At 44.7% G+C, this 21245-nt stretch overlaps 1 non-coding gene across 1 annotated transcript; it reads left to right on the plus strand.

The window, feature by feature from the left end:
* The first annotated feature begins 1680 nt into the window (after positions 1-1680).
* On the plus strand, positions 1681-1782 carry LOC129674358 (U6 spliceosomal RNA). Its single transcript, XR_008719799.1, has one exon. It is a non-coding gene; the product is annotated as a U6 spliceosomal RNA (small nuclear RNA).
* Positions 1783-21245: the final 19463 nt, after the last annotated feature.

Raw genomic sequence — 21245 nt, forward strand, 5'->3', positions numbered from 1 at the left:
GCATGGGCCAGACAACACCATGACCTCGAAAAATTCCTCCTTTAAGCCACTTCTTTCTTGTCAGGTGTTTGGTCACAATGAGAGAAACAACCAACAAGGTGACAAAGGGTAGAAGTGTTCTTTCTAGACGAGCAACCATTTCCACACTCCACCCCCTGCCCTATGTACAGCTCCATGTTGTTAGTGTCTTGACTGGGACTCTTCCCTCTGTTCCCTACTCTCAGACCACATCCATGCGGTTTCTGAATGACTGGGGGACTTCTGTGTGGTCCCAGTTGTAAAGTGTGGTACAGCAGTCCAGACAGAACCTTTACACAGACAGTTACCGTAGGCGCTCTTTCTAGGAGAGGCATGCTTTGTTCCACTTCTAGAGCCTTCGTATCTCTTTCTAGGTGCTGCCAAGGCCTTGGGTTGATTGCACAGGGCTCTAGAGTCTTGTTCCCTTAGCCTTGCACTGGTCTTCTCCATAGGCCTTGAATTCCTTTTCACCGTGGGTCAGTAGGAAAACCCCAGGGCTCGTCTGAGCAGCCAGGGGGTTCTTGATTGGTATAAAATGGCTTCATGGTGCTGGAGTTCTTTGAAAGCTATTGGAGTGTGAAGCTGTTGGGAAGTCACCACTGTCTGCCTGGAGGAGAGGTCACCTGGGAAGGTCAATCTTCAGACTAAGGACATGCTCCTAGGGTTGGCTGGTATGGCTGTTAGGGACCAGTGGCTTAGGGCTGGTTAGAGCAAGAATTTATGTCCTCTTGCTGAGCACTCTCTGTGTTCCTAAAATAAATGTGAAAATATGTCCCGAGATTGTGATTTTTTTTTAATGTGGAATCTGTCACATACATTAAAATTCTTGTTTCTTCTTTTTCCCCTCTCTCATACTCACACTCTCATACTTAAAAAGTGATACGTAATTATAATAATATTAATAATTATTTTCTTTTTCTCTAAAACCTCTGCGGTGTAGCTTGGAAGACAACCCTGGCAGAAGCATCAAGCGACCGCTGCATGGATAGAGCTCAGGTCTGACTTGTGAAGACTATTTCTTTGGCTATTTCTGTCCTCATTAACTTCCTTGTCTTGAAAAGCTAACTATGCAATAGAGATCAAAATCTAAACTCTCCTTTCAGTCAGTTCTCTGTGATGGAAAAACGATACAGCCACCACTGGGATGACTCACTTTGTCATTGTAGGTTCCCATAAGCCACATCATGAAGTCTCTTTAGAAAGACAGTAATATACATCACTCAGCTTGACATGTCCAAAATATAATTTCAACATGGCACGGGAACGAAAATTGTGATTGAGGTGTTTTACATCTATGTGATGTTCAGTATATATTTCACACTTATAATACCTCTGAATTCAGATGGGCCATAGTTCATCTGTGTTAAGAGGCTCCCACACTGGACACTGAACCACACAATTCCAATCCTACATGTCTACTCGGGAATCTCCCAAAGATGTAGGCCCTGGATGGAGAATGTGGGGAATTTAGATCTAGCTGGCTTTCCAGATGCCACACAGTGGGATGTTTGCTTAGGCAAGGAACTTGGACATACCATGCCTCAAACTTTTTCAGCAACAACCTAGATGTACCAACGTCATAGGTCTAAAACATGAGAATTTAACTACCAGACTCAAAGTCTCAGTGGTACATTCAAGTAGCTCAGATAGTTATTGTCATGCTTGCTTTGGCAGTACACATACTGAAATTGGACCACTACAGAGAAGATTAGCAAGGCCCTGTGCAAGGATGACTCAAAAACTCCTGAAGAGTTCCATGTTTTTGTTGGGAAAGGGGGAATTAGTTTTTTCCAATAAAGTGTCACTGAGTATATCAGCCACACTCCAGGGCAGGCCTCATGCCCAGGAGCAGTTGGTCAGCACAAAACAGACTCCATGTTTTTGTTTTTTTTTTTCTTGTGAGCCCTTTGTTTTATTATTTTTGTTTTGTTTTATTGATTTTTTGGGTTTGTTTTGATTTTTTTCTTTTCTGTTATTTGAGAGAAAGAAAACCATAAAGTTAGGAGAATAGGGAAATCAGGAAAAATCTATGGGGGGGATTTAGGGAAGGCAAAATATGAGGAAATACATTGTATGAAAAATATTAAGCTGGGCAGTGGTGGTACACTCCTTTAATCCCAGCACTCGGGAGGCAGAGGCTGGTGGATTTCTGTGAGTTCAGGGTCAGCCTGGTCTACAAAGTGAGTTCCAGTACAACAGTGCTACACTGAGAAACCCTGACTTGAAAAACAACAAACAAAAAAAGAAAAAATATTTTTAAAACCTTGAGTAATTAAAAATTATTGTTGCCATTAGTAGTAGTTGTGCATGCTGAACATCTTTAATCTGAAAATATTAACTCCAAAATGCTCGAAAATCCAAAACTTTTTGAGTACCAACACATCAGCTCAAATAGGAAACCTGGCATCTAGCTCATGTCACAAAAGAAAAGCATGTTAAAAACATTGTACAAAATGACTCTTGAGTTACATGGCTACGAGCACAGGAGATATAACTTGAGTTCAGGCTTAGACTTGCTTCCAATCTTTAAGATATTTCTTTATGTGCTTACAACTATTCCAAAAATTGAAACCCAGAACCCATTTGGACCTAAGCCTTTTTAATAATTAAAAAAACTTCAACCACTAATATCATAAGTACACATGATGGATCCCAGACATTGGGGCTTTCTTGTGAATGAACACCTGTGCACAACGTGGAGGAGTTGGGAGGAATCTTTGAGGTGACTCAGCCCCAGGTTTCACTCTGTGAACTAACGAGACCTGAAGAGTGGCAGGGAGCAGACAAGCCACGCCATGTCACACACTCCTGTACAAGGGTGCATGCAGGTCTCAAAATGAACACTTTCTTATAATTTAAAGTACGATGCTTTCTTTATGTAGCTATTCTAGTATATAACATGTGTTATAAAGTGTATGTAAAACAGGCACCTCCATCATACATCATGCATCATACACACATAACGCACACATCCAGGCACAGCCTAGAGGGGTGGGAGTTGAGTGTGCTAAAAACAGGAGATTGCAAGAAGGACTGATAATTCAAAACCAGTGCAGGATGGTTTATACCGAACATCAGGAAGCCCTTGTTAAGAATGCATCTATTATTAGACTGACATGGCTTCCGCAGGGACACAGGAAAACCTCGTGACCCGAGACACTTCGGGCAGGACTAGACACTGCCCGGAGAGCACCGGAGAGAAACAAAGTGCTCACTTGCCGTGAGTTGCCAGAGACAGACTCGGGCTCCTGTTTGAATGGGGGGGGGGGGGGGGGGGGCCGGGGGGGGGGGGGGGGGAGAGCAGACCTCCGGGAGGGCGGGGGAAGAGCAGAACTGAGGGTCCTTTGTGCAGCAGGGATCTAGGGACCATGAGAGGCAATGGAGGGTGTCCAGTCTAAATCACACAGCAGGACAAGAAAACGAATGCAGTTAGCAGGTTACACATCAGGCAAAGGTGGTGGCCTTGGTGTCTGGATTTCTTGGCACGTGACAAGCTAATGCTCTAGCTTTCTGACCAATCAAAAGACAAGATGGTATGGCCCTCATGAGTTGGCAGAGGGCGGGCCACTGGGCTGCAAAGGGTACTGATGGATATTGAACCCCTGAAGCTCAGCTGTAGCTGGACAGCCTGTGTAAAATAATGCTAAGATGGCTGTGGTGTTGAGAAGCATAGGATACAGAAAATCTACCTGCAAGTTTGTCTAAGAGGTGTCCATGTACATACTGGAAATAGACACAATTCAATATCCCAGAAGGCCTATACACAAGCTGAGTGTCCCTTACCCGGACGCACGGAGTGAGAAGTACTTCAGATTTCAGGTTTCATCAGATTTTTGGGATAGTTTTAAAGACCTCATAAACTGGAAACCTTCAATATGAAAATTCAAATCGTAAAATATTTTGAAATCTGGAAATGCAAAATGTTCCAAAGTTAAATTCAGATGTTAGAGTACTTGGGGTTTAGGACTTCTTTGGGGGTTAGGGATGAGCAAACTGTGGACGACAACAATGGATGTAATAAATCAGGTAGTAAGTTGTAGAGTTAATACGCCAAGTCATAAGTGGCCAGACCATACAGCAACTACCTTCCTCAAAGCAGGAATGAAATGTTTGATGCCGAATGAGGGTATGAGATTAGCTAGCGGCATATAGGAAATGAGTTAACTGACCATGAATTTGAAGTGTATCAGCTGTGGGTGTTCCTGCACGTAACTGCCATGCCCCTGCCTGCACGCACGCCCCAAGGGCAAAGCTTCCAGCCTATCCTTGAGCTACACTGGTCAGACCCTACGTACACTTCCTGTGTACTGGACACCACAGTGGAGAGGGGTTTGCAAATGGGGTTGCCAGGAAACAAGAGATGCAGGAAGGTTCAGGAAGAGAGGAATTGGGTTAGATAGCAATTCTGTTGAAAAACAAAAACAAAAAGAAACCCTCAGGATTGTCATGTCTAACTATTCTCCCCCAAAGCGAGGTGAGAAGACAGAGGGGCAGGACAAACGGAGTGAGACATAAGGAAGCCGTTTCTGACAGCCAGCATCTTAGCAGAGTGGACTAAGAAGCGACATGTCAGGTGCAAGCACAAGTCGAATCTGAACAGCTACCTTCCGTTGGGCACCTGGGGTGGTTCCTGTGTGGGTGAGCAGTCAGGTTGATGTGTCTTGCCCAGGGTTGAGACCAGGCCACCGCACTGCCAGCCGTACCAGTGCCAGCAGAGGGCGCGCTCCAGGAGGACACAGGCTGGCTGTCTACTGGCTGAGGTTCTCCTACATTGGCCGTGGAAGCCTCTGACAGGGGTCTTGGTTGTCAAGTCCCCAGGGAGATTCAAGCAGCTTATCTAGGATGGGCAGTGAGATGTCTACACAGGCACACATCTCTGCAGACAGGGCAGGCAGCGGGGACACTGAAGAGGGGCCTCAGAAGAACACCAGAGCGCAGTCTTGGTACTTCTCAGGGTCTCCTTTATTTGGAATTTCCCCTGATTAGTTTCCCATCCCCAATTCCCCTGCCCCTTTGTCCCTGACCCCCCTCGGGCTGTTGTGTCCTTCCTGTGTGGGGTTTGTTTTCATTTACTCACTTCCCTACTGACCAGGGACAATCAACCAAGGAGTTAGGGCTGGAAGGGTTTTTCTCTCTTTCTTCCATGGGAGTTAACTGCTCAGAAATGCCAGGCCCGAGGACTCAGTAGTTACAGAGCAAAATGCAATCTTCACGTTTTCCTGGGGCTGAACTGAAGGAGTTACAGCTGGATGGCCCAGTCTATCGCAGTGTCCTATATAGGTTTAGCAAACTTTACCATCTTAGGTGACCTCCACATAACTCTGGAAATGGAAAAAAGTACCAAACACCCTCCCGGCCCCACACCAGCCAACATGCCAGAGACAATCAGCTTTCTCAGTCACAGAGGCAGCCATGGGTGTCTCTGGACATGGTTCAGTTCTAGACGGCAGACATTCCCTGCTGTGTCCCTTGGCACCTCCAATGGTCTGTCCCTGACCTGGCATCCTGTGGGTCCTTGTTTGTGACCTATGAGGAAGCTGAACACCAAACAGACCTAGGCCAGTGGCTTCCCCTGGTGTCAGAAAGCTCTTGGAGGAGTGGCAATATGCATTCGCCCATGGGCATCTTGATCCTCTCAGGATGAGTGAAGTGTTTTTCTCTCTCCCTTCTCTCCTCCTCCCCTCCCTTTCATAAAACTACAATGATCACTCTTCTACAGGCAGATTCTTGCGCCACGTGATTTCAGCGGATAAACTGTCTGTTTATGATTAAAAGCGGCCACAGTTCATAAGACTTTGCTCATTATAAATTTGCTTTATTTTGCATTCTTTAAGAAGCCAGCAATGCCCAAAGGAGCAGCACAAACCCTTTTGTACCTGATGGGGGCAGTGCGATTGTTTATGTCCAGCTGTTCCCTTTCCAATGGCACAGCTGGGTAAACCAGAGGGCAGGCCAGAGAGAGGACATGACAGTCCACAGAAAAGACCTGGCACAGCTGGGTAAACCAGAGAGCAGGCCAGAGAGGGGACATGGCAGTCGACAGAAGAGAGCTAGGGTGGCCTGTAAACCAGTTGCCTGCAGACCAGAGAAGACAGCAACCCAAATCCAAATCCTCCACACAGCTTCCCACAGGACAAACAATCCTTGCTTGTAGCACATGATTCTTCGAGAAAAACTAACAAACAAAAGGCAAGCAGGCACCCAGCTGCAGCACTATACTTTTAAACAAATTATTAAGTAAATAGTTGGGAGATCTCTGCCAACCATTCACTGGAAAGTGAAGAGGGCTGACTGGCTCCAGATTGTGATGTTTAAAAAAAAAATTAAAACAAAACAGAGTATATGTGTTATGAAAATTTAAAACCAAGCTATCCACATACATATAAGTGGTCACCGGGTTCCCTTTGTTGGTTGAAACACCCTTCGCTCTATTTCCAACTTCTAGATTAAAAACGACAGCATGGACAGGCATGCTATTGTTGAGATGAGAGTGTTCAAAGATCGGACAGGGGGATTAGAAGGGACAGCTGCTTGGATGCCCTCTTGGTGATAGGGTTTGGAGATGGGATCAGTATGGGAATTGGGCTGTAAAAAGCTAGGGCCAGAGATGTAGTTTGGGGCAAAACCCAGTTCAGTTCCCAGAATATGAAAACAAAACAAAGAACACAGTGAAAGTTACTGCACAACCAAGTTGCCAATGGCAACAGTACCTAGGATGATGTCTCAGAGTCCCTGGGACAGGATCCCTATACTCATTTTGGTGCTGACCAAGTCCAGTTCAAATGGTTGCCCTTGTGCAGGGTCCAGGGCCATTGAAGTTTCACTGCCTGAGATTTCACTGCCCACGGACAGGCTGCTCCTGACTCAAGGGTGGACAGACAGCTGGAGATGCTGGGCTAAAAGCAGAAGTAGAGACAGAAGGTTCTGTCAACACCTGGCCATGATGGCTAACAGGCCAAGCATGCAAGCTGGTGGTGTCTAGCGACCAGTACTCTTTCTAATGTGATTTTGCTGAGGCAGGCAAAGAACAGGGGTGTTTGACAAGAGAAATGTTTCCAGAAGGTGTTTGAACCATGTCTTGTCTTTTCTGTATTCTGAGGCTTTGGCATCTGGAACCTTGCTGACCCTGATGGTTCCTCCCAGGGCTAGCTAATGCCTGCCAAATTGCCTGTCAGTTGCAAACTAACCAATCAGGACAGGCTGAGGTTGTCAAACAACCCAAACGAAATCTGTCTGTCTTTCTTTCTCTTTCCTTCCTTCTGCCTTCAAAGCAAACAGTGCTTGCCACGTGTCCCCATGGCATAGCAGCTCCCTGCTTTAGGGTCTTGTGAGTAACAGACTTTTCAGTGGTAGACTGTGTCCCTGAGGTTGGGAACAACGATGTCAGTTGTAACTCCTTCAGGGGTTTCTCTTTGGAATGTTCACTATGAGAAGCCAGCAAGTATCTATAGAGTAGACACCTAGCAAATTGGCTCTAGGTCACTTTAAAAAAATGATATTATGCAAAATATTAGAATAGATTAAAATAGAAAAGGCTTAGAATGTAAATCTGCAGATTCTTAGAGATCTTTCAGTCCCAATGTTCCCTACCCGATGGTGGTTCAACTTACAGTTTTCAACTTTTTTACAATGTTACCAAACTAATATACTTTGGTGGAAATTGTAGTGTGAAATTTGAGTTTTGATTTTTTTATTTTTTTAATTTTTAGCCTAGTCCTGTGTGGTAAGCTGCCCTTTCGGCACTGAGCTCAGCTGTCAGCCAGCCCTACGAACTGCAGCTCTCTGACTGTGCTCAGCTAGGATGTGTAGAATAGAAGTGGGATTATGTGCTCTTTCCTCTCAGGGCTTCTTTGTCTCCTGGTGGTTTAGAGTGGCATTGTCCCATTTTGCAGGCTGTCCGTCATCTTCCAGAGACTTTTTTCACTCTCTCTGTTGGTGATGGCTGTGAAGGATGTTCCACCCCTAGTTACTAAAGAGCGCCTTATCTCTATTGATACGCTTCCTCCCATTCCGTCAATCATGTACAAACATGATCAACCACACGTCCTCATCTTTTGTGCTTTGAAATGTTTGAGAATTCTATGCCCTCTACCACCCCTGTTAGTGCTCACATAACCAGTTGGCATGCTCACTCTTGCTCTTTATTCTACTTACTGATTACTGAGACAACCCCGGGAAAAGGAGCCTTTTGTTCTTCAGGTTATCTGCCACTTCTTCCTCTCCCCATGATTCGCTGCACATAGCCACAGTCCCTCCTCTTCTTCTACTAGTGTCGAGGTAAGCCAGCCCATATTTTCCTATTTCAAGTACACTATCGGTATGTGGAGAGCGGACCAGGGCATCCCGACAGGAGAACTGAGGCCAGCAGCCACAAATGACTGCCTTCCTGTTGCCTCGATTCCTCAGAGCATGGCCGTCTCAGACAACTTCCTTCGTGGCTCTAAGAGAAGATCGTAAGGGTGAAACTACATCCACCTTGTGCTGTCCACACAGGGGGAGGCGTGGCTGCTCTGTCGTCGGAGCAGCAGCTGGTCTAGTGTAGGCCCCCTGCCCCTGCTTCTGAGAACACTGTGCCTATTGGATAGAATCATGGCCTCTGGGACTGTCACCAGGGATGTAACACTTGGTGGAGGTTCCTTTCATGTCAGATCCCATCATGCAACTCTCGTGAACTCTCATCAGCTTCCTACGCACTCTCTCATGTTTTCGATGTGTATATAGTTAGTCATGTTTTGAGATTTTTTTTTAAAAGGAACAACGGGAGAGAATTTCATTATCTTAGAGTAAAATGTTCAGATTTACTGGTAGTAAATCTGAACATTTTATTCTCAAATATTCTTGGTATTCGTGTCTGAATCCCTTTACTGATGGTGCAGAAAACCTTGCCTAAATAGAAAGGCTACTTCCACACAGGCTGATTTACACAGAGAAGCTGTAGAAGGTGGTCCCAGGCCTGCGTCTCGTCACATCCAGCACTTTGTGTCTCCCTTCCTTACTTTCTTTCCTCCTAGGAATCGCCACAGCATTTTTGAACTCTGACCCTCCTAATTTCCAAATATCATCATCAATGAACAAAATGACTAGGACATACCATGCTCTGCATCATTACCCTGCTCAGTGACTGACAGTGTAATGACAGCATTAACAGCGATTGCAATGGCAGTTGGCCTGAGTGAGCAGCCTGTATGTGACAAGACACCATGCGTGGGGGTTTGCACCTGTTAGCTCCCCGGACAATTGCTATGTTATTTAGACACAAAGGAGTCTCGGGAAGACTCAACAATTTGGGATTAGAGCAGCACCTAAGGGCACACGGTAATCCTAGCAGATGCATCTTCATCCCTCCTGCCAAACCCCAAGTGGAGCTGACTTGAAGCCCACCCAGGCAGAGCCTCAAATTGGCATAATTTATTTAATAATACTTGGCTTCACATAGCTTATTAAAACCATTTCACTATGAGGAACAAATGCTTGTGCTGGATGAAGGGCAGTGGGAGCCTTCAGCAACAATGAGCTGCTCTTGGCAGGCATCCCTGGCAGATAATCCTATTAGTTCCCTTCTACCACCTCCTCACAAATTCAGCCTCACTGCACAGGGCACCTGGACTCCTACAGAGGGAGGAGATGGGGGAGGGCGAGGAAGCGAACACGTGGCTATTTACAATGCATCCCTTAACGTCTTTATTTATTTGGTGGTGGTATTACAGAAAGCTGATGGTTGGTCCGGTGCATCTTCCGGGGTCTGCGACTTACTCTGACGTACTAACAGCAATTTTGAAATGACTACACTGTAGACACACTGCGTGCTTTGGTCTTGAGGAGTCCAAGTGCCTTCTAGGAGAGTGCCTAGAGGCTCCACAGCATTGTGTCCCCAAGTCACCGCACTTCCGAAGACTTCCCTGTCATCCTGCTTTAAGCATTCACACTGTCCTGGTCCTTTTCCATACAGACTTCTTCATTTCACTGTTGGGGCTGTTAAAACAGTCTTGACAGTTCTTCTTAAGAACAGCCTGTTTGCTAGTCTAGGAACATTCCAGAAAGGCTACGGTTCTCCTCACTGTCCCAGCTTTGAGTTCCTGGTACTGAGTCTAGATCCCAGCTCTGCCTACTTGAATAGGTTGACACTCTGCTCCCTGAAACTGGCTCAGAACCAACAGATATCTGTCATGGGGAGATTAATTAGGTTCAGGGCAGGGGACGCAGGTGTCTTAGCAGGCACTCATGGTCGTTACCTATTCTTCATGATACTATGTGCATGAGCACACACACCCAACATCACCGATACCACCACACCCAATCAGACGATGGCCACAGGAGTCTCCACTCCAGGAATGATGGGCAGTTACTTATCTCAAAGCGAGAAGGACAAGCCAGTGAGCCAACTGCAGTCAACCAGAACCACTGAGCATATGTAATTTCTGGGCGCAGAGCCAAGGCTCCAGCCTGAAGCTATGTCTGTCACCAAGGCTGACAAGTGTAAAGTGACTTAGTCTCCAGTAATTAGGCATCTTTAAGCAAAAAATAGCCTGATTAATACAGGATGAGGTAAGTCAGAAATAATAACATGAACAGTAATACTTGGCTTGAATTTAAAAGCACCTTCATTTATTTATTTATTTAAATTAAAACTATGCATTTATTTAGTCTCTCTCTCTGTGTGTGTCTGTGTGTGTGTGTGTTTGTAAGCATAGGTTTTAGTTAGAGTTCATTGCTGTCATAAAACACCATAATCAAAAGCAGCTTGGGAAAGAAACTGCTTATTTCATCTTACAGCTCTCAGGTCGCGGTCCATCACTGAGGGAAGTCAGGCAGGAACTCAAGGCAGGGTCTTGGAGGCAGGAACTGAAGCAGAGGCCATGAAGGAAGTGCTGCCTACTGGCTTGCTCCCCATGACTTTTTCAGCCTACTTTCTTATATATCTCAGGACAAACTTCCCAGAATAGCACTACCCACAGTGAGCACAGCCCTCTCACATCAACCATTAATTAAGACAATACCCCACAGCTTTGCCTACTTATGGAGGCATTTTCTCAGTTAAGGATCCCTCTTCCCATCTGTCTCTAGGTTTGTGTTAAGTTGAGAGAAACTAACCAGGACAGCAAATTAGTGCCTGTGTGTGTGTGTGTGTGTGTGTGTGTGTGTGTGTATGTGTGTGTGTGTAGGCCAGAGAAGAAAGTGGAGTTGATTCTCTCCTTCCATTATGTGGATTCTGAAGACTGAATTCAAGTAATCAGGCTTGTCAGCAAGTACCTTTACCTGCTGAGCCATATCACTAGCCCAAAATGACCTCATTGATCCTTATTTATTTTATTTATTCATTTATTTATCTACACATTCATCTCCCTTTTTTATGTACACATTTAGTCACACATTCTTTTGTTTAGTGGGCACCTCTGAGCTCAACAGAGGAAGGAGGTGCGGCAGAGACGGCCTTCAACTGAGCCTCCTTGTGTGTGATGTAAACTAAGGGTCCAGAGAGTATAACTAAAACGCCTTGATTTTTTTTTTTTTTTTACAAAAATGACCATCAGAATGCTATGGAGAGACTCAAGAATGTAATGTCGCTTCTGGGTGTGTTCCTTCAGGCTCATCCTGATCTCTCCACCACTCATTTGCTTTACTTTTGGCAAGGCTGAGGACCTCATCTCAATCCAGCACCAGGATCATCCAAGGAGCTCATGGGAGATGTAGCACTGTGGCTTCCTTTGCTGAAACCAGAGGTCATGTCAGGAGTGTCCATATCACAGGGTGGCAAGAAATGAGAGTGCAACTAGGAGGACACGGTGATGGGCTTGTAAATAGCCTTCCACCATCCTGTCAGGCTTCCCTCAGGAGAAACTGCCCATGGCCTTCCTGGAACTGTTGATCCTCATTCATGTCTCCGAGAGAAAGAAATCACCCCCCCCAACACACACACACACACACACACACACACACACACACACACACACAAATGGTAGAGCTCATGTTTGGAACATTTCAGTAAGTAATTTGAATGCACAGGTGCATGATATAGCATAGTCCTTGATGATATGTTAACTCGCACATTCACCACCCACAGCATGGATGCTTTTACCCCAAATACTCGGCTCCTAAAGAGCTGGCTCTTTCAGAATCAGCTCACTGTGAAGATTCTTCTGAAATTCTTTCCAAGGTGCCCAGGTTGCTCTGGTAAAAGACTGGGCAGGTGACTGGCTGGCACACGCCACCAGATGGGTGCCAGCGGTAGGTAAGAGTGTTAGCAACTGGCCATGTACTGGCCGCACACCTGTGCTCCTTGTCCCGGGACAATGCAGGCCACGAACTACGTATGGCTGTGATCCTTCACCACTGTTCTGCAGTGGGAGAAAGGCAGGCAGACTGGTTGGGGAAAGGATTCGCAGTGAGCTTCTCTCTCCGGTTAAGTATTTTCCTGCCTTACAAGCATTCTCACTCACCCACACAGCAGCGCAGTGCAAGGCCCTATGGCTGCTTATAACCACGTATGGAACCATGCTTTCTATAGAGCGCTTTTCCTATGCACACACACACACATAATAAAATCTGATTTATGAATAAGGTCAATTAAGAGATCAACAGTGAAACTGAATAATAGCAATAGTCCTCAGTTGTAATGAATGTTATTTAACACTTGTGAATTCTTTATTTCTGGAATGTTCCACTGAATATCCTGGGAACCTTGGTTGACAGTGAGTAACTAAAACAACAGGAAGCAAAACTGAGGGCAAAGGGTGATTTTTGCATATCCCCAGTGTCAAGGGTTAAAATGACCCCTCCTCAAATTCATGGATTGAGTTCCAACACCTAGAGACCTCAGAGTGTGGGAGCATTTGGAAACAGGGTCCTCACAGAGGAAATTTAGTTAAATTACATCGTTAGGGATGGGTACCAATCCGATGTGACTGACGTCCTCATGACAAGACAGCTACTGGAGAGAGAATATACTGGGTGCTTCTCTCATTGCTCTGACAAAATCTGGAACGAAGCTACCTAAGGAAGGGAGGACTTCTCCTGCCTCATAGTTTCAGGGTACAGCCTGTCATGGTGGGATTGTGGGGGCACACCGGCAGCAGGAGCATGAGGTGTCTGCCGTCAGGAGGGAGAGAGAGAGGAATGCTGGTGCTTACGTCACTCTCTCCAGTCCTGGACCCCATCCCATCTAACAGTTCCACTCATGCTCTGGGTGAGTCTTCCCTTTTCAGGTAAGCCGTTCTGGAAATGCCCTTAGAGGCACCAGGCGCATGTTTCCATGGTGATTCTAAATTCAACTGAGTGGACAATAAAATGTAAACACAGAGGCCAGGGCCAGGAATACGCAAAAGGCCACATGAAAACAAGATGAGCCGTGTAGACATCCAACCGACAGCCAAGCAGAGAACACAGGGGAAAGAAAGCAGCAATTCTGTCAGCTTCATCTTGGATGTGCAGCCTCAAACCCTGAGACCGTGCATTTCTGACGTCTAAGTTTCCAACATGCTATGCTTAGGTATGGCATCCCTGACTGACTAATGCACTTACCCTGACAAATTAAAAAACACAGCCAAATTTGAATGAATGAAGTAACTGCTCCAAATCTCTCCACACAAGGAAAGCTTTAGATATTTTAGTGTTTTTTTTAAAATAAAATTTAACACCGTATTGTATAAGGAGCTAAATTAGCCAGTAATGGGGTCCAGGAATAATATTCAACACCCAGCCCGCTTTCTTCTTTTGTACCAACTGAATGAATGCTGCCTTCCAGCGAGGTCTAGCCAACATGGCATCATGACTTGAACACTTGAAAGGCCATACCTTTCTAGACAGACCCTCACACTCAACTTTTCATTATTATTATTATTATTATTATTATTATTATTATGAAAACGTTTTCATGTCAGTAAATAGAGGTTTGTGAAATTTTTGTGTCATATTTCAAAGAGGTTACACGTTCCCTTTAATCTTAAATTGATAACCGCTTAATTATTTTCATCTAAAACTCATCCCTAAGAAGATGATGGTCACCTCCATGTATGCACAGTGGCCCTCTCTCATAGAACAATGATCACGTGGCTTTAGTTCTGACACCCTCGCCATTGTCCATCAGAGCGTGGTGACACCATTCTCAACAGCCTATGAACAAGAACATTCATGGGGACATTCACCATTTTTATTTTTCTGACTTAGCTGGTAGAGTACTGTTGGACATGTCTTCCTTCCTGGTCATTTGTTCTTCATTTTACATGGATTTTCCTCTGTGTTCTCTTCTTGCTTTAGAAAATTGTGTTCCTTCTTTTTTCTTTCAGCTTAACAAGATTGCATTAAGCAAAAGTATTGACAATTCCCTTCCTGCCCCTCCCCCTACTCCCCAGTGTTTTCGGAGTTTTTTTGTTTGTTTTTGTATCTCGGCTCTGTATATGGTACATTTCTGTTTTACTGCAAGGTACATTCTAAATTTTTATTTACTAATACCTATTAATCTCCCCTTGTATAGTTCAGATTTTTATTTCATGCTTAGAAAGGTCTTTCACAACTAGTTGGTTGTGCAATTTTTCACTCTGTTATCTTACTGTATTGACCTTACACTTTCTTTATGTTAGATCTTGAGAGCATCTGGAATTCATTTGTGTATGAGAGAGGAATGTAACACTTTTCTCCTAAGATAAATAGGAGGCCAACATGGCACATTCCCTGGTCGATCTGTCCTTTTCCTGTAGATTGAGAGAGGACTAGATCCTTAACCCAGCAGTCATGTGGCTGTTAGCAGACAGCCATCAACTCAGATGCTCTCTGAAACATGTGTCTTTGACATAGGAACTTTGCTAAATTATGGAGTAATTTGGAATATGGTACTGGTTTTGAGAGCGAACAAATGTTTTGTCTCCTCCTTTCTAGTATTTAGATGAACATTCTTACCTTACACCAATACTACACCAATATTCCTGAGTACAATAGCTCTGTTAGGGCATTGTATTTGTTTGTTTGTTTGTTTTTCTTTGTTAAGTTCAGGTTTAAAGTGGAGCTAGACTTTAGACTTACATAACCAGTTGAAGACAGCTAGTAAAGATTCTATGCCCTGGGATATTCACATCATACTTAACTATCTCCATGCTGGGGAATCTTCGACAGAAAGACTAGTTTTATATTCTTTATACTTAAACACTGTTTCTCCTTTGTCATTACATCACGATTTCCTTGCATTGCAGTGAGAAGACAAGGGTTTTAGAACTTCAATTTTGCTTAAAATAGAGCTGCGTAAGGCTTAAAACGACTTATAAGGGTTATGTAGTGATCGATGTTTGTAAGTATTGCACCATCATAAACTATTTTAAAGAGTGGCTTTCAGCTCTGCTTAGTTTACAACACTGTGCCTGTAGCTGCTTTGCCAGGTACATTGATGCTGTCGTTCATCATTTCAGGTTTGTTGCTAGTATTGTTCAGGTCTCCCGTGTCTTTGTATTTTATTTCTTTGATGTTCAAGAAGCTGTTCAATGGGTTAAAAATTCTTCAAAACCAAACAATTTTATCAAATTCCCTGGTGTGTTTTGTTTTTGCCTACTTTCTTGGGGGCTAGGATTTGGAGTGCAGACACTCCTGACCACGGTACCTTAACTGTGGGTTGCACGTGCCATTAAGAGAAATGACCCTTTGCCGACCTCCGTCCCCACTCAGCCCCCACTAGGTTCCCTGGGTTCAGTCCTTTCCTGTATTTGATAGCAATGCTGCTGCATTGCTTATGCTAACTTTCTGTTAGATTCTAACTCATGTCCCGACTGTTAAAGCCTCAGACTTCCTGCGTGGTTTACTGTAGACAAATCCTTTCGAAGCACCACATGATACTTCGTGTTTGGACTAGGAAGTTCCAAGCCCATATTTTGGCGGTATCATGACTGACTTGTTAGGCCATGAACTTGCTCCCTTCTTTTCTCTTTTGCTTATATCCTGTTTCTGACCACGCCCTGTTTTAACACTCCCTCTCTCCTAACCCTCCACCTCTCAATGGCTGGCCCACTATCATCTTTCCCTTTGCAGTTTTCAATATTTGGCAAGTTATGTATCGATTTCTGTTTTCCAGTAGTACCTTTCAGCTTTTAAAATTAAACTCCATAAACTTCCTTGACCTTCTATTTTGCTATAATTGTTTCCATGCAATAAGTTTTGAAAGAGAGAGCCTGTGCCGGTCTCCTCCTCCACTGACTTTTCCTTATCAGATGTGGAGAGCCTGCAGCAAGAGCAGTGGCCAGAGAGAAGGTTAAATTTGCTCTTTGTGGCTTTGTTAGTGTGGCTTTGTCTGTGCCACGGAGCCTATTCAAGAAAGGAAAAGTGGTGTGCTAAGCACTAGAGCATGGGAAAGGGTATTATTTGGTGGGAAGGGGAAGTGAACACACACATTGAATGTTCTTTTCACTGATGTAAGTTTGGACTGTAAAAGCTATCTATTTCTGGATGTGTGCGGTGAGCATGTGTTGTGATGCCAGCGGTGCATGCTGGGTACTTGGAATGAGACTTTGTGGTCAGGTGATATGTTACATGGTAAGTTTTATCAAATGCTTCTTGATATCTGAGAACCCACTAGGCTGCTAATCAAACTGACCTCTTTCCCTCTTTAGCAGTGGAGAATGCTTTTGCTATTGTTCCCTTTCGTATAGTTTCCTCTCTATCTTCCACAGTCCCACCTTCTTGAACTTCGACAGATATGTTGAAGACCCAGGCAATTATTCATACTCCTTAACTTTTCATTCACGTGCACAGTTTTCCACTTTTCTGTTCTGGAGAAATTTCCAAGCCCAAATTTTCTTTATTTATACCCAGTGATCTGGCAGGACTCAGAATGTAGATGGAGGGGTTTGTGACAACAGCAGTGTTGGGCATATGCTCATAGACACGCACACTCAGCAGCATCACATCTTCATCTCCAAGAGCTGTGATCCTCATTTTCATAACAGCCTGTGCTTGCTTTGCAGAAATCCCCTAGAATGTGAATTATGCCCAAACAGTGTCTCCCTGGTGTTGCTGTTGACCTTGGGTCCTCTCTGACTGGCACTGTATTCCCCAGTACTTGGTAGGGTTTGGTGTTACCTTGCCTGGAGATCTGGCAATTTTCCGCCTCCAGAACGTTTTTGCTATATGACACAGCAGAGGTCTCAGTGAGACCATTCACCTTGCTCTTGGGTGAAGGGCTTCTTCGTCCTTGCTGAGGCTTCCAGATCTCAGGCTGTTCATGAGTTCAAACCCATAATTCACTACCTCCATTAATGGCAGCGGCGTGTGTGCAAGCGTGCATGTGTGTACATGTATGTGAGCTTGTGTGTGTGTGTGTGCCCTAGATGTCCTGCCATGCATGTGATCTCAACTGTTATTAGTTGAGATCTCCCCAGCTCCTTCCCTAGCTTTCCACTCCTTCGTTCTCCATGTTTGGGTCTGTAGGGGCTGCTCTCAATTTTTCAAGCCCTTTCCTGTGTGAATCTGATTGATGGTTTCCTTTTTCAAAGTTAATCCCATCTGCTTTCTATCACGTAAGGACTCTCCCGAGTTTCACTTTGCGAAACCTCCGAGTTTTGTTTCCAGTTGCATTGTAGGTTTAGTAAAAGCCCTGTCTTGAATTTGTCCAGATTTGGAGTGGGAAGTGGAAGCAGCAGAGTACATCCCTGGGCGTCTTTCTCTCGTTTCTCTTTCTATTCGTCTTTTAGATGTGTTCAGGCGCAGCTGCCTGAGTCTGTCTGCCGAATCTGGCTCTGCTTTACTCACTCCTAGCCTCTTTAAAGATACAGCATTTGCCTTCACAGAAAAATTTCCATTTAATAAGCTATGGAAGGTTTATCTCGAATTTTCCCCTCCCCCTCATGTTGCTTGTTCTGTGTGAGTCACAGTTAGACTTTCTCTTAAATGGTTATTAATTAAGGTAGACTGTCCAATGCAGATCTTATCTATACTGGCAAAGTTGAATAGAACACATATAACAATCTGTGGAATTGAGCCAAACAGATATAGGTGTGGAGAGGAGATGTGTAATTGACAGGCTCAGAGTAAGGATGTCTTAAGCCTATTTGTGTTGCTATTACAAATATCCAAGGCCGAGGAGTCCAAAGTAAAGGGGTTGACTTGACTCATGATCCTGGTGGTTGAGATATCCAAAGAGCCTGGCTGCAGCATTCTGGCAGGAGTCGCCTAGCTGTGTTACATCATGGTGAGTAAGGAAGGTGTTGCCCCAGGAAGAACGATCCAAGGTTAAGGTGGCTTTTCTTTCTAACATCCCTCTCTTCTATTAACCTGGTTTTGGGACAACTCTGTTGATCCCTTCTGCTGCAGGGATTGAAGGCATGAATTAACCACCCCTGGCCAAGCTTCTGCCGCTCTCAACACTGTCACCCTGGGACCAAGTTTCCAGGACACAAATACTGGAGGACTAGACATACCCAAACCACAGCAGTTGGATACAAGAAGCCACACCCAGAACAATGAGCTCATCAGTCTGTTCACAGATGCTGCAGCTTACTGACTCACTAAGTCCCACAACTGAGCATCACCCGATTCCCACAGACTGTGTCTGGGGACAAGAAAGTTTTAGTGGGGAAAGCCTTCGTCTTTTACACAGTAATTCTCAGATATCACCACCCACAGACGCATTCACCTTCAGACCATGCTGCTTCCTCAGAAGGTGGCCCTGCCAGAGTTTCTGATTCTGTAGGTCTAGGATAGGGCTTGAGAATGTGTACTTGTAACAAGTTCCCGGATGCTGCTGTCCCTGATCATCAGAGACATACCAGGAAGGCACTGGGCCAGACCTGTGGGTATCAGACTCCTGTCCATCCCAAACACTTGTTTTTTTTCCTTTTTTAAAATTAGCTCATGTCTTGATTGACAGATGATTGTATATATTTCTGGCATACAGCATAATATTTTGGTATAGATATACATTATAATGATTGACTCAGGATATCTAGATTATCCATAATCTAAAACACTTCTTTGTAATGAAGGCATTTAAAACTTTTTTTTCCCCAGTGACTTTGCCTTAGGTAACACTGTCAATTATATCACACCTATGTAACATCTATGACAACTCACTGCCAAGAGCTGGCCTGGTAGTGGGATAATGCCTTTAATCTGTTCTGACGGTGTTCTACTTGGGATGCATTTAATTCTTAGACTCTAACCCTCCTCTCAGTTTGTGTCTTTTCAGTCTTTAACACCCTGATCTCCATTTCCCCAACCTCTCCACTTCTGCTTTTTCTGTTCATCTCCAGCATCCTCTACTAGTGGTAGCATGAGCAAGCTCCTGGATGTGGCCCAGCCTCCGTGTGCTTCACCGAGGCCCCAACTAGACTAGAACGCTAGAACTTCCCAGACAGGTTTGCAGTAAGAACACACAACATCAGTGTATGCAAAACCCTGAGTGCATTACCAAGTTGCAAAAAACCACTCATGACGTTCTTTGACAAAGCTGAGGACAACCAATTCGGATTTTAGAAGCTTAGCTGAACCCTGAAATTCAATCAGGTGGGATAAAGTCCAAGCCCGGACTTTGTGAACCACTGTTGAGGGAAGGACAGACTGTCACCAGTTTAACAGGTAGAAAACTCTGTCTGGAAGGCCAGTGGCTTCTGTCAGGTTGCAGGGCAGGTGAGAGGTGGAGCTGAGGCTGGAGACGGGTACCCGTGGGTCTGTCTGCTCTCCAGGCTTAGGCTGCACGCTAGGCCTTTGAAGGCTTCCGCTTAGAGAGACTTCACATATTTCCTTTGTTTTTTTGCTGTCTGTGACAACTAAACAGCTGTCACAGCTGCTTCACAGGGAGTCAAGGATGACGGGACACAACATTCATGGGAGGCTGTGAGGGCCATGGCTGGACAATGGGAAAGTGAAAGTGAAGCAGGAGGCTCAGAGGGTCACAGTCTTCTGCTTCCCCAGAGGACCCAGCGAGGCTCCGAGAGAGGAAGTGCTAGTAACATGGCACCGTGGACTTCCTGGATGCCTGTGATCCTGACTTATTTTATTCTCTGTGAGGAGTCAGATCCCCTAAGACACTGGCAAAGCGAAAGGAAGTCAGCGTTGCTTGGAAAATGACTTGACTATATCAACATCCTCAATGGCTCTAACCTGTTGCCCCCTTATTGGAAAAATAGAAAGTGTGGATTCAAAGCCCATATCTGTATCCCCTGAATTAGAGCAATGTGAGTCCCTCTGATGCTTGAGACCAGAGGGGTCAAAGTTGCCTAAAAGAAGCAAAATTGCGCTCAGCTTTACAAGATATAGTAGAATGACCAAGTAGGATCTTTTCTTGTCTTCACCAATATCTGTCTGTCTGAACCACCCCCAGTTCCCCAGTCCCCTCCCCCCCCCACTTATTAGGACTCACTAAAAATACTTCTCAGGAGCTGGGTAGTATCTAATGTGTCATTGACATATAGAGATATATATGCATATTAAACTTTTTAGTGTGTGTGTGTGTGTGTGTGTGTGTGTGTGTGTGTGTGTGTGAACCAAGGAAGCCAGAGGTGTTCATTCCCTCTGGAGCTGGAGTTACAGGTGGCTGTGTGCCCCATGATATTGGTGCTAGAAACTGAGCTTGGGCTCTCTGCAAATGCGCTCTCAAGTGCTGAGCTATATCTCCAGCCCTGATAAGCATTTTAATATATCATTACAGTTTATATTACAACGTTATGCTACAACATAAGTGTTCATATATACATGCAAGCATATATATATGAAACGTTATACCTTTGGCTTCAGCTCACCATAGTAAGCTAAATACCTCAATACAGAGAATCACGCAAATTTTTTGTTTCTCAGTTTACATATAAATTTTGCTTATACTATATTGCACTCCACTGAGTTATCAATGAGTAGTATTTTGTCTAACACATCCAAAGTCTAATGCCTTAGTTAAAAATACTTTACGGCCCCACATGGTAGCAGGTACTTGAGCTGTTGGCACAGTGCTACTGATAGGATGTGCTCTGCAGGTCTACCGAAGATTTCTGATAACAAGGTGCAAAATCCTCAAAGCATAATGTAGCAGAGTGCTACAACAGGGGGATTGACTGCCCTCGTAACTGTAATCACAGAGTAAGTTGTGTTGTCCAGGCCAAGATCCATTTACATCACGCTCCAAAGGAAGCCCTTTCGCAGCCATCCTAAGGCAGCAAAGCCTGAGGGATCCAGCCTGCCCCATGCCACACACAACTAAGCAGTTGTTCCCTCTTTGAGCTGCACCCGGCTGCACCATCATCTCAGTTTCCTGAGCAAAGGAG

This window comes from Psammomys obesus, unplaced genomic scaffold, assembly GCF_907164565.1.
Source record: "Psammomys obesus unplaced genomic scaffold, mPsaObe1.curated_primary_1811, whole genome shotgun sequence".
Lineage (NCBI taxonomy): Eukaryota > Metazoa > Chordata > Mammalia > Rodentia > Muridae > Psammomys > Psammomys obesus.